Genomic DNA, 13,202 nt, shown 5'->3' with positions numbered 1-13,202 from the left:
CGTTGGGCACCTTAAGTTTTGTTAACATTATTTTTGTTCTCATATTTTAAGATGTTTTATGTCATTGGAGTCCTGGGACATCCAGTGGCAGTCTTTACACAAACTGATACCATTTTTTCAGAGCACCTTTTCTATCTGCAGCAGGACTGAGCCAACCAAGTGCTGATGGCTAAAACAGAGCTGTCCCTCACATAGAGGATCTGTGGGGCATTTGGGGATTGACCCACCTTACTGAAACACTGTGGCTCCTCCAGAGGTTAGGAGCCAGGACTCCCTCTTGGTCGGAGGTGGCCTGGGTCCGAGCATCTGGGAGGAATTCTTTCCTGGGAAGGGAGGGAGAAAGCTGGCAGCAGCTTGCAGGAAAGCAGGCTCCCTCTCCTCTGAACAGGCAGGGATGAGGAATAGCGGGGGTGGACAGGGAGCCCAGGGTTCTCACCCTTCATGCCCTTCACAGGCAGTAGCATAGGGTAAATCCACAAACCTGAATTCCACCTTCTCTCGAATTCCATAAAAGCTGATTAAAAAGTCACTGGGAGAAAGGCAGTACCTCCCAGCCTGAGGGAAGGCTCAAAAATGTTCAGATCTGACGTGGATATCCTCATTCCACAAGAGTAACCAAAAGGGAAAATATCCAGCTGCCTTGGGGTAAAAGTCACAGGCCTGTCGTCATCACCCCCATCCCCCCATGCACAAAAAGCTTCAGAAGATAGCAAGTGGGTGAGGAGGGAAGAGAACTCGGACCTCAGGATTAAAGAAAAGCCCGGCAGGTTCTTCCCCTCAAATAACAATGAGATGAGCTCAGCACCTCTCCTGGCGGCTGAGAACGCGGGCAACCCGGGCCACCAGCTAGGTGGCCGTTGGTAGGCGCGGCGATGCCCACGGGACTGGGAGGCTAGGCCCTGCGCCCATCCTTCGTGTGGATGAACTCGGCCAGTCGATGGGATTTCAACGCGGTGGAAGTGCCCCGGAGTGGCTCAGTCTTTGTCCGTCCTGGCTTCTAATGCTTTGGGTCTTTGCAGGGCTCGGGAGTGTTCTCACTTGAGCCACTAGAGGGAGATTTTGTCGCTCTTCACCTGCAGCTGCGAGCGCCAGACCGGAGATGGCCTGGGAGGGGGCGCTGCTGGTGTAAACTGAGGATCCCCGGATACGACACACATCGTAGGGGATTACAGGGTTCTTGAATTGGGGGTTAATTGAAAGAACTAACAAAGAGAAAATCACGTTGCCCGATGCTGGCAGCTCCCTCATGAGAGCATTGTTGCTCATATTGGAGTGTAACTTAAATGACCTTTTTTTTTTTTTCTTGGCCGCAACTGCTGCATGTGGAAGTTCCTGGACCGGGCATCGAACCCATGCTGCAGCAGGGACCCGAACTTCAGCAGTGACAACGTCGGATCCTTAACCCAGTTGGTCACCAGGGGACTCCTACATGTGACCTTTAAGGCTCAAGGAAGGAGGGGGCAGGGGAGGAAGTCTTGTGACTTGAGGCTTCAAAAACATGCTGGCAGGTCTCTGGGCTGCTCAGAATTGAAAACAGGTGGCTTTGGATTAAATACCAACTTTAATGCTATTATTTCTTTTAATGTGACTGAGATTCGATCTAGGTTATTCTACTGCTCATTTACACAAGATACAGATTATAAACAAGACTGTGGGTAATTCCTACCCTCTAATATCCCTGAAGCCACTTCCTCTGCTTGAATACTTCCAGTGATGGGGCACTTCCCACCTCTCCCGACACCCTGTATCTTTGGGGAGCAGCTCTCAAACTTGTTTAAGGAGTCAAATTTGCAATTTTGTAATTTCTTTTTTTTTTGTCTTTTTGCCTTTTCTAGGGCCGCACCCATGGCATATGGAGGTTGCCAGGCTAGGGGTCCAATCGGAGCTGTAGCCGCCGCCCTACACCACAGCCACAGCAACGCCAGATCCCAGCTGCGTCTGTGACCGACACCACAGCTCACAGCAACGCTGGATCCCTAACCCACTGAGCAAGGCCAGGGATCAAACACACAACCCCATGGTTCTTAGTCAGATTCATTAACCACTGAGCCACGACGGGAACTCCAAAATTTTGTAATTTCTAACTATCAGCCTTAGTTCTGCCAACTGAGAAGCCATGGGATAAGTTGATCATTGCTGTTCTTGGAAAGACAAAGCACAGTGACAGAGAGCCTATCAGTGACTGCCAGGAGTTCAAGGGGACAGGAAGATGTGCCTATAAAGGGATAGTACAGGGGAGTTTAGGAGGAGTGATGAAACTGCTCTAAATGCTGATTGTGGTGGTTATACCAATCTACACATGTGCTAAAATTCATAGAAATGTAGACCCCAAAAAGTCTCTTTTACTGCATGGACATTTATTTTTTAAATCTTTTTTTTAAATGAGACAAATCAATCATCCTTCAAATGTGGGAAACTGCCAGCTCCATAAATCTCTGGGTTGAACATTACTTGTAGCTTGAACTGTTCCTCATCAGCTCACCCTCCACGGACACCACAGGTGACTCAGGATAAAACCCAGAACCCCTGTCTCTTGCTCATCTCTACTCTTCCATGAAGTGGTTTCCTTTTTGACTTCTCAGTTCCTAAAGCTTGTAGTCAGTTAAAATCCCTATGTTCTCTCTCTCTCTCTCTCTGTCTCTTTTTTTTTTTTTTGTCACAATGATAAACACATGCAGTGGAATCTTATGTAGCTATTTTTAAATGAAGTCATTTTCCATGGCATGAACAATACTCAGGATGTAAGGTGAACATAAACTGTTAGGCCCACTGTAGATACAGTATGCTCATAATTATGAAGCAATATTTAAGTATAAAAGATGAGGAGGTTCTTAATATTTATTTGTGGGTGAAAGGATTATGGAAAGTTTGAATTTTTTCATTTATACTTTCCCAACGTTTTCCAGTTGTCTACAATGAAAGCATTTTATAATCAGGATCGAGAAGTTTTAAAAATGTCCAATCGTCCTTAAGTTACACAACTTGCTATATTCCGGGTCAGCACATTGGATTAATTTTTTATTTTCAAAAGATAGTGCACCAGATTTCAGAAAACACAAAGATGACATGATGTGGTCCCGTCCCCAAGGGACATTCTTGTGGGGGGACAGTGCATAAATGACAGTACTTCAAGGAGAAGTAACAGAAATGTGGTCTAAGAAAAGAGCTTTGGAGGTTCAGGGAGGGGCCAAGACGATGTACACACCCTCTCCAGAAAGTCTGGTCATTTTCACATTACCCGGCATTAGTTCCTTTTTTACTGGTAAGAATTCACTCCAAAGCAGCCGTTTTTCCTCACTAGTTCTTCTGCCTTCTGACAGATAAAATTGTCAGGCAGACAATGAAGCCTTTGGGAGCTCTGCCCTTGCAGGAGTGAGACTCAGAGCCGGTATCCAAGGAGTTAACTTCTTTTGTTATTCCTGCTCTAAAAATAATGGGAAGTGTAACAAGAAAGTGTGTCCTGTTTTGTTTCATTGTAATCAATCAGGATGTAGGATACTTTCCTAATCACATGATTTTGCCTTCTTTTACCTACCCTGGGTCAAATCTGCACACACAGCAGATTTTGGACTTTGCAAACCTGTGTAGTTTTCTGCCCCTTCCATTGGGAACTCACTACTTTCCTTTTTTTTTGTTTTTCTTTTTAGGGCCAAATGTGTGGCATATGGAAGTTCCCAGGCTGCAGGTCGAATCAGAGCTACAGTTACTGGCCTACGTATGCCACAGCCCCAGCAACACCAGATCTGAGCCACGTCTGCGACCTACAGCACAGCTCATGGCAGTGCCAGATCCCCCACTCACTGATCAAGGCCAGGGATTGAACCCGCATCCTCATGGATAGTAGTCGGATTCGCTTCTTCTGAGCCACAATGCGAACTCCTGAGAACTCATTACTTTCTTCACAGAAGTCTAGTCAGGAATCCCATCATACACACTTTGTTACACATATTGTTTTGACATATGCCCAAGACCATGAATATTATTCCTGTCCTCCTGGCCTCTTATTTTCTCTTAAGAAATACTGAAGGAATGTCTGTTCTTGTTTATATGCATGATTTTCTTCCTAATGTTTAGTTCAGTTTTATAGAGAACATTTACTATTTCTCTCAACTGTCACTCTTCCCAATGATTCTTCTGTCTCTTCTTACAAACCTTTATTTTTACAAACATTTGAAGCAGCTTACAGGAAACACAGTAACACAAATGTAAAATTCAGGGCTTGGGAGGTTAACAATGACGAGAGCTCAGGAAAGCGCAGACTGTAGCTCTGCAAACCAGAGGGCCTCCATCATCCTTATAGTTGAACATCACTGATTTTGAGTTTCCTGGCAGCCAAGGTGAAAAGGGAGGAAAGTACACACATCTATGGCTCTTAGGGTCAGGACTACCAGATCTTCTGTGAAAAGACAGATTTACCACAATTAGATAGTGACTCCTGCAGGAAGCACTGGGTCGTGTCTTCCACCACCTTCCTCTGTGAATACGATTGCGCTTTCCCAAGGAAGTTTCAGGTAGGGCCCCTCAATGAAAGCTAAAGACAGTATACCAAAGCACCACTTCATAAAAGTGATTCTGGAAGGCTATTAGCCTCTTTTTTTTTCTTTTTTTTTTTTTTCTTTTTTTGACCCATGCTGTTGCAGTGAAGGCTCCCAATCCTTAACCCACTGCTGGAAGGCTATGGACTCTTAGTGGACATTCTCCGTTAAGTCTTCTCAAATGTTCTTATGCAGCATAGCATACCTCATTCCTCTCACCAAGCCCCTTGCTCTGCTTCTGAAGGACAATAATCTTTCAGGCAACAGTACAAACATTCCAGGAGCTCTTTTCACTTCCACATTCAGCCCCTCAAAGGCAAAAGCAGGGCAAGCCCCAGGTCATCTGCAGTTGACTGAGCACTTCAAAGTGATGCCTCAGGCCCTGTCCAGTTTTTTCCATTCCACCGGACAGCAGCTCATGGGCGAGTCACTGGACCCCTGGTTTGGGCTGCTGTCCACTCCTCCGGAAAGTAGGATCATGGTGCTTTTCATTACCTAATACTGCAGCTATCCAAAGACTCTCAAAATTAATAATGCTTCTCTATTTTTTCATCAAAGGACCTTTGAGAGCTGAGGATAAAGCATAGGGAACTCCAGGGATGTCAAGACAGCTCTGTGTAGCCCATCATAAACACAAAACTTCTCACACTTTCTCAATGGAATCTTATTTACCTTATATCATCTTTCTCTTTTTCCTCAAAGTGATTATGCACTTAAATGTATTTCCTAAATATTTTTTGAAATAAATGTTGCAAATTCAATACAAAAAGAAGTTTATTCTGATTTATTTGAGAGCCAAGCATGGACCCAATAGTCTAGGACCCTCTACAAATATGGCCATTCTCCTGAATGACCACAATACAACCATCAAGACAAGGAAAAGCAAGCCTAAACATCACCAATTGTTCCAGTAATGCCTTTATAGGAAAAAGATCCAGGCATTGCCTTTAGTTGTCATGTTTCATTAGTCTCCTTCAGTCTGAAATATCTCCTCAGATATCCTTTATCTGACTCCTGTGACTTGGACACAATTGAAGATCCCAGACCAGTTATTCTGCAGGTTAGTTGCTTTGAAATTTCCATACAGTCCTGCCCCTTCGGCAGGACACCAAAGTGGCAATGTATTCTCACTTCATTCCGTCAGGAGGTTCATGATTTCAATTTGTCTCATTATTGAAGATGCTGTTTCAGCGGCTTCCTTGGATACCCACTGCACCTATAGAACAGACCAGCCTGCTCCAGGGCCAGCCCCCTTCACCATCCACCCCAGTTCCCACTGGCTCTCACCCCTCAACCTCAGCAATTCTCCTTCACCCTGGGCCGTTGAGCCCAATGAGAAGCTGCAGATGTTACCCCTACCTGAGCCTTTCACTCTCCAATTACCTACAGCACTTGAGAGGGTGGGGTAGGTGGAGGTGGTACATCCGGGCATTATTCCAAACCTGAGACAGAGGAGTACCCATATGTCCTCCTCTACACTGTAGTGAGAAGTTGAAACCATGTCTTAGTCTTCACTGAGTCCTTCTATCCCCAGCCCCTCCAGTGCCCAGCTGAGTTCCTCATACTCGGCTACCTAAACTACCACTTCCCCAAATAGCCACTTTGTAACAAGAGGTGGATGGCTGAGGAGGTACCCAGTTCTCAGAACCCCACACCGCCATCTCCCAGAAAATGGTCAGAATGACCACACAAATCTATGACTGTGCCAAGGGCACCCCCTGGAGTTGTGCTTTCTCACCGTTAAGCTTTTTTACTGTAAACTGTGTTCTGTCTGATGGATAAATAAAATCCAATGCTTGTAAGCAAAGCTTTGTCAATAATTGCAAACTATTCACATGCGCTTACCAGAGTTCTAAAAAGGGATGATTATCCCTTTTTAGAATATTAATGACTTCCTTTAAGTGGAAGATCCACCAAATAGTTATTTAAGTTCAAGGCAGCCAGAAACTGCCACCAAAAGGGTTTAATTGATTGAGTTAATAAAATAGCCAGTGACAGACTTTTTTTTTTTTTTTTTGGCTACTCCTTTGGCATGAGGAAATTATGGAGCCAGGGATCAAACCTGCGCCACAGCGGTAACCAGTCACAGCAGTGACAACATGGATCCTTAACCTGCTGAGCCACCAGGGAACTCCTACCAGTGACAGATTTGAATTTTGCCATTGCTTAATGATTCTTCCCATGTGAAATTAGAAGGCTGCCAGTTTTCAGAGTATAGCAGACTTGACATCAAAATTTAACCTTGCAGTTCTCATGATGAGGGGCCAGAATGAGGGACTGAGGGTATGCAGACTCTGAATCTGAGTCCCCGATCAGGGTGGCTGAACAGGGCCATGCAGGTGTGTTTGGTTGAAGCAGCAAATGATGAGCCCACCAAAAGCACTACACCAAAAGGACTGCTCAGTCCAGTGGAAGCTTCCTTTCTCCAATTTGTCTGCCCATGGAGGTGTCTTTTTCCAGTTCGCACAAGGACTAGCACTGCACCAGATTTTCTAACTGCTTCCACAAAGCCAAGCCTCGTAAACAGTAGTTCTCTGAACCTAGCATCTCTTTTGCAGTCTACAAAGCCTAACGCCCCGGTCGATCTGACTTCTTTTCTTCTTTCTGTGTTAAATTATTCATATCCCTATAGGTCAAAGAAGTCTCTGTGTTCTAAGTTCAGCACTGTGAGCTGGGTGTCCTCTTTTGCTCCTCAAGATTGCTTCTTTGAACAGCCTCAGAAGGCTGATGCTCAGGGCAGCATCAAGCCAACTCCCTGCCTCTGGCTTCCACCTGGGTGTGGCCAGTGTGAGGGACCTGCCACCAGTGGGCTGGAGCAAAGATTTAGCAGGGTTTATTGCACAGGTTTCTTCCCTGTGGCCCACAGATTGCAATATCCCTGTCATGAGGGTTGAATTGTCTCTCCCTAAATTCATATGTGAAGGTCTGAACCTTGGTACCCCAGCATGTAACTGTATTGAGAATTAGGGCCTTTAGAGAGGTAATTAAGTGAAAATAAGGTCATTCAGGTGGGCCTTAATCAAATATGATGTCCCCACAAGAAGAAGAGATTTGGTTCTTTGGGGTTTTTTTTGGGGAGGGGGGAGTTTGTCTTTAGCCTTTTTAGGGCTGCACCCGCAGTATATGGAGGTTCCCAGGCTAGGGGTCCAATTGGAGCTACAGCTGCCGGCCTACACCACAGCCACAGCAACATTGGATCCAAGCCGCATCTGTGACCTACACCACAGCCCACGGCAACGCCAGATCTTTAACCTACTGAGCAGGGCCAGGGATCGAACCTGCATCCTCATGGATACTAGTCATGTTCATTAACCACTGAGCCACAATGGGAACTCCAAGAAGAAGAGATTTGGAAAGAGATATATGTACAAAGAGAAGACCATGCATAGACACAGGGCGAAGGCAGCAATTTATAAACCAAAGAGAAACACCTCATAAGAAGCCAACCCTGCTGGCACCCTGAACCTGGACTTCTAGTCTCTAGAATAGTGAGGAAATAAATTTCCACTGTTTGGGCTGCCCCATCCTGGTACTTTGTTAGCACACTCTGAGCAGACTAATAATCTCTCCTCCAAAATCACTGGTGCATTCCATGCTTCCTGTCCTAGAGTTGCAGTTTTCTCCCTGGCTTGTGTCACTGCTCCCTCCCCAGACCCCAGGCTTAGGGAAAGGAGGAAGGGCTCCCTACTGTTGCTGCTCTATCATGCTTGTTTCCCTTTGTTTTTAATAATATAACATTATAGTATAATATAACGTAATATACCATCTCTTTTTTTTGTCTTTTTTTTTTTTTTTTTTGTCTTTTCTAGGGCTGCACTGGAGGCATAGGGAGGTTCCCAGGCTAGGGGTCTAATTGGAGCTGTAGCCACCGCCCTACACCACAGCCACAGCAACACAGGATCTGAGCCGTGTCTGTGACCTACACCACAGCTCACGGCAACGCTGGATCCTTAACCCACTGAGCAAGGCCAGGGATCGAACCCTCAACCTCATGCTTCCTAGTCGGATTCGTTAACCACTAAGCCACAACGGGAACTCCTGTAATATACCACCTTTATTAAACTCTCTTCAGTCACCCCATCCAAGTGCACAAGCTGTTACTTGCAGGAACTTAGGCTGATCCATCCACTTGTTTCCCTCACACTTTGCCTGAGTTCGTTCCTAAAATGTAATCCTACCCAACAGAAACAGACCAGAAGGATTCATCAGGTGAGCTGAATCCTTCTGCCATCTTACTATGTGAAAAACATTTTCTTAAATTTCCTTGGTGTCAAGAAGCTGTTGGAATATGTGACCTAGTGGAGATTTCTTCATAAATAAAGACACCAAATCTGTCTAGCCCCGGAAATACCGATATCCATTCCAGGGAGTGAGTGACTGCTTTGAAAATGTAATTTATGCTATGGGGAGAATACTTTGCAAGTGGTTATTTAGAATTATTTCCACCACTGTGTAAACAGTTTCTGAAAATATTTTCTCTGTTAAAAATTCTAAGTGCTTATTTTAAAAACTTGAAAGTGGAATTTTTAAAAATTATTTTAAAACCTTTCAAATGTATACTTTCATAAAGCTGTGAACATATCTATATCATCTCTCTATCATCTATCTTTCTTCTATCTCCTGTCTGCAAAAATAGGGCATCAATCAGGCTTCTTGCCTTCTGACTTTCTCTAGGTTCGGCCAATAGGAAGCACTTTTTCATTAGATTATAAGAGCAATTGACTGGTGCCAAAAAAAGATAGAAATTTATTAATAAACTTTTGACATGGAGTTCCCGTCGTGGCACAGTGGTTAACGAATCTAACTAGGAACCATGAGGGTGAGGGTTCAATCCCTGGCCTTGCTCAGTGGATTAAAGATCCGGCATTGCCCGTGAGCTGTGGTGTAGGTCAAAGTCGTGGCTCGGATCCTGAGTTGCTGTGGCTCTGGCCTAGGCCAGTGGCTATAGCTCTGATTGGACCCCTAGCCTGGGAACCTCCATATGCTGCAGGATCGGCCCTAGAAAAGGCAAAAAGACAAAAAAGTAAAATAAAACTTTCGACAGAATATTTGCCTAGTTTGTGGATGTGGCCAAAAACATGTCATGATGGAGTGACATGGCAACAATTCACCTCTTGTGTATTTTTGTAGCACTGTTTTTAGACACAACAGTCGCTAAAACCAGGTATCGAAATAAACTGCACTTAGACTTTTGAAACAAATCACAAAATGGTGGAGTTCCCATCATGGTGCAGTGGAAATGAATCTGACTAGGAGCCATGAGGTTTCAGGTTCAATCCTTGGCCTCGCTCAGTGGGTTAAGGATCCAGCCATGAACTGTGGTGTAGGTCACAGACGTGGCTTGGATTTGGTGTTGCTGTGGATGTGGTATAGGCCAGCAGCTACAGCTCTGATTGGACCCCTGGCCTGGGAACCTCCATATGCCTTGGGTACGGCCCTAAAAAGACTAAAAAAAAAAAAAAAAAAATCATAAAATGGTAATGCAAGCTTTTCAAGTGAAGCAAGCATAGAAATATTAAATTAGCATACAACGTTAATAGCAGCGTAGCAAAAGCCAAAAGTGGTTTACGCCATCAAGAAAATAAATAACTTGACATTGTCTCACTTAAAAGGGATTGTCTTTGTGTGTTTTTTACTAATAATGTATTAGTTCAATAGCATGCATATCTATAAATAAATAACAGTATTGGGAGGATCTTAACATCTTTTACTGATTCTGGTGAGTCATCCACAAAGTTGGAGACCACTGAGCATTAAAGCATAAAGGGCTGCAAAAGAAAAATCTTAGAACTTGAGGTTCACAGTTCCAACTGACTTCAAAGAAAGCAAACGGGGAAACACACAGAGGAATTCTGTGCCAGAGGAACAGCCAGCGCTACCCAGCTCCTGCCTGAGCCAGGGCAGTCCACTCCGGTGGTAGCAGAGCTACCTCTCAGGGAGTTTTGGAAATATTTGGAATGTAGTAGGAGGCCCAAGGGACCACCCAGTAGTAAAAACCTGAGGGAAAGCCTTCCAAAAACAACAGGGGACAGAAGGGGGGTTGGGCTCCTCCCCAACTCCGCCTCCAGGCCAGGCCTGGACAGAGCTGTTTGGTGCCCTGGTCCAACCCCGCCTGCATCTTCATGCATCCCTGGGTGTTACGGAGGGCGGGCTCGAGCCTTGGAAATTCGGCTATCACATTGTGTCATGTTTGGAGGTGACAGAAAACACTCTCATCACATCAGAGAAAACAACCATTTAGACTAGACTACTAGAAAATGCCCCTGGCACTCAACTCAGCATGCCTTCTCTCTCCTGCCATCAGCAAAACAAAAACCTGGCTCAGGCAGAGCTCTGGATGATATACATATTTATTGCCTGGCTTTTGGGGGAAGAGGCTATGAAAATACATTGGTGGAGTAGAGATGTCACTATGTGACTTTTTTGAAATCAACACCACTCCCCAGCTGTTTTCTGTTACTGTTTTCGCAGTGATTCCTGTTCCTGTCTTTTCGTTCCTCCAAATACATTCTGCTGTTTCCAGCTTTTCTCCTTAAAGGCAGGGAGAATCCAAACCGCCTTCTCGGCCCTGAAGGATACATCAAGGCAGTTTCATCTCCCTGTAGAAGTTTCTAGAGGAGATGTTGCGAATGCCTGGAAGGAGAGGCCATCCATCTTTGCAATTACCCAAAAGACGTCGGGCCATGTTAAGAAATTCTTTCTGCTACCCACAGTCAGAGTCATAGCTTAGTGACTTAGAGCCCAGTGAACTGTTGTAGTTTTGTTGTTAAAGTCTGTTCAATGGTTGTCCAAGTAGAGATTAATGAGGTTTAATAGTTTAGGCGAGGTGAGTTTATTCCTGAGTTGTGCTAAACTCCACTGAATCAGCCTCCTGCTCAGCTCACAGGGGACCTTCTAATTCCCAAGAACCTCTAGCTAAACAGGAGCACGAACTTCACTGCCCCAGCCATAGTCGGTGGGACCAAGGCTGGAAGATGCTACCATTTTACATGACTTCGACCTCCAAACTGGATTTTCCTTCTTGGCACCCCTACAAAGAAGAAGAAGGCCACGTGGTCCCGAATTAGTTTTCCAAAATGACCTTCCAAATGGACACCTGGAGCACCCGAACTCCCTCCTACTGGAAGGCCTTTGTCACTTTCTCCACATTCCTCGCTCCAGCAAAACCAGACTTCTCACCTTAAAGAATGAAGCATACACTTGACGCCAATTGGCTTTTTGAAGAATGAAGGTGAGACCTTGATTTACTGCTCCATAATGCCAACCGATTACCGGCCTTGTGGCAGCCTTGTCCTCCCTGTTTTGTGGCCAGGGCCATTCCCATCTTGGCTGGAGAGCTAAGAGTGGGATTTTAACTGTGAATTTCCTTGTGTTTAATGGGCTAAAGTCAAAAGGCCACATTCTGCCTTAGCTATGCATGAACAACTTCCACTGTCGTTATTCATGTATATCTGAATGTAGTTAAAATACTCTATTTTGGGGCCATTTTAAGAATTACCAAAAAAAAAAAATACTCTTAACACTTGGGCACTATTAAAAAAACCTCCTTTGGAGTTCCTGTCGTGGCACAGCAGAAACAAATTCAACTAGGAACCATGAGGTTGCGGGTTCAATCCTTGGCCTCACTCAGTGGGTTAGGGAACAGGTGTTGCCGTGAGCTGTGGTATAGGTTGCAGACATCACTCAGATCCTGCATTGTGGTGGCTCTGGCATAGGCCAGCAGCTACAGCTCTGACTAGACCCCTAGCCTAGGAACTTCCATATGCCGTAGGTGCAGCCCTAAAAGGACAAAAGACAAAACAAACAAACAAACAGACAAACAAAAACACCCTTCTTTGGAGTTCCCATTGTGGCTCAGTGGTAACGAACCCAACCAGTAACCATGAGGATGCAGGTTCGATCCTTGGCCTCGCTCAGTGAGTTCCTGTGAGCTGTGCTGTAGGTTAAAGATACGGCTCGGATCCTGCATTGCTGTGGCTGTGGCTTAGGCTGGTGGCTGAAGCTCCAATATGACCCCTAGCCTGGGAATTTCTATATGCCACACATGCAACCCTAAAAAGCAAAAAGAAAATTATTCTTCTTCTTGCTTAATCTCTTTAATGTGCAGTGTGGGAGGGTGGAAGAACCTGTGCACATTAATCAAAAATGCACTCAGTTTGAGGAAATGCTTGGTTTTTAAGGGAACAAAGCCATTTGGACAGTCCTGCTAATCAATTCCATTGTTAGAGGTACCAACCACGGAGTCTCTCCAAGCTTCTCTTGAAGGCCTCATTATCCTAGACCCATCTGCTTATTTAAGGGGCAGCTGTGATAGAAAGGAGCTCATAACAGGCCTGGACTCAAAAGAAGCAAGATCAAATACCAGCTCTGATAATATTGTACCAACTTGGGCAAGTCAGCTAATATTTTCCAATATCTATTCACCTGTAGACTGTTGACGTTGCAAGGTTATTGTATGAATTCAATAGAAAAGGGGTGTTAAATTTTGTGGGTTTTTTTTTTTTTTTATGTAAAAGTATCTTGCTGGTTATCGAAGCAAAAAAAAATGTAAACAAACAAAACTCAATAATTATGGAGACAGTAAGGAGAGAATTATAGTCAAACAATGGTGCTGGTATAAACTGGTATAACTCCTTCAGAAAGCAGTTACAATGCATATTGACAATG

This window comes from Phacochoerus africanus, chromosome 3 (assembly GCF_016906955.1).
Source record: "Phacochoerus africanus isolate WHEZ1 chromosome 3, ROS_Pafr_v1, whole genome shotgun sequence".
Lineage (NCBI taxonomy): Eukaryota > Metazoa > Chordata > Mammalia > Artiodactyla > Suidae > Phacochoerus > Phacochoerus africanus.
The sequence above is the reverse complement of the archived record's forward strand: the minus strand, read 5'-3'. Positions refer to the sequence as shown.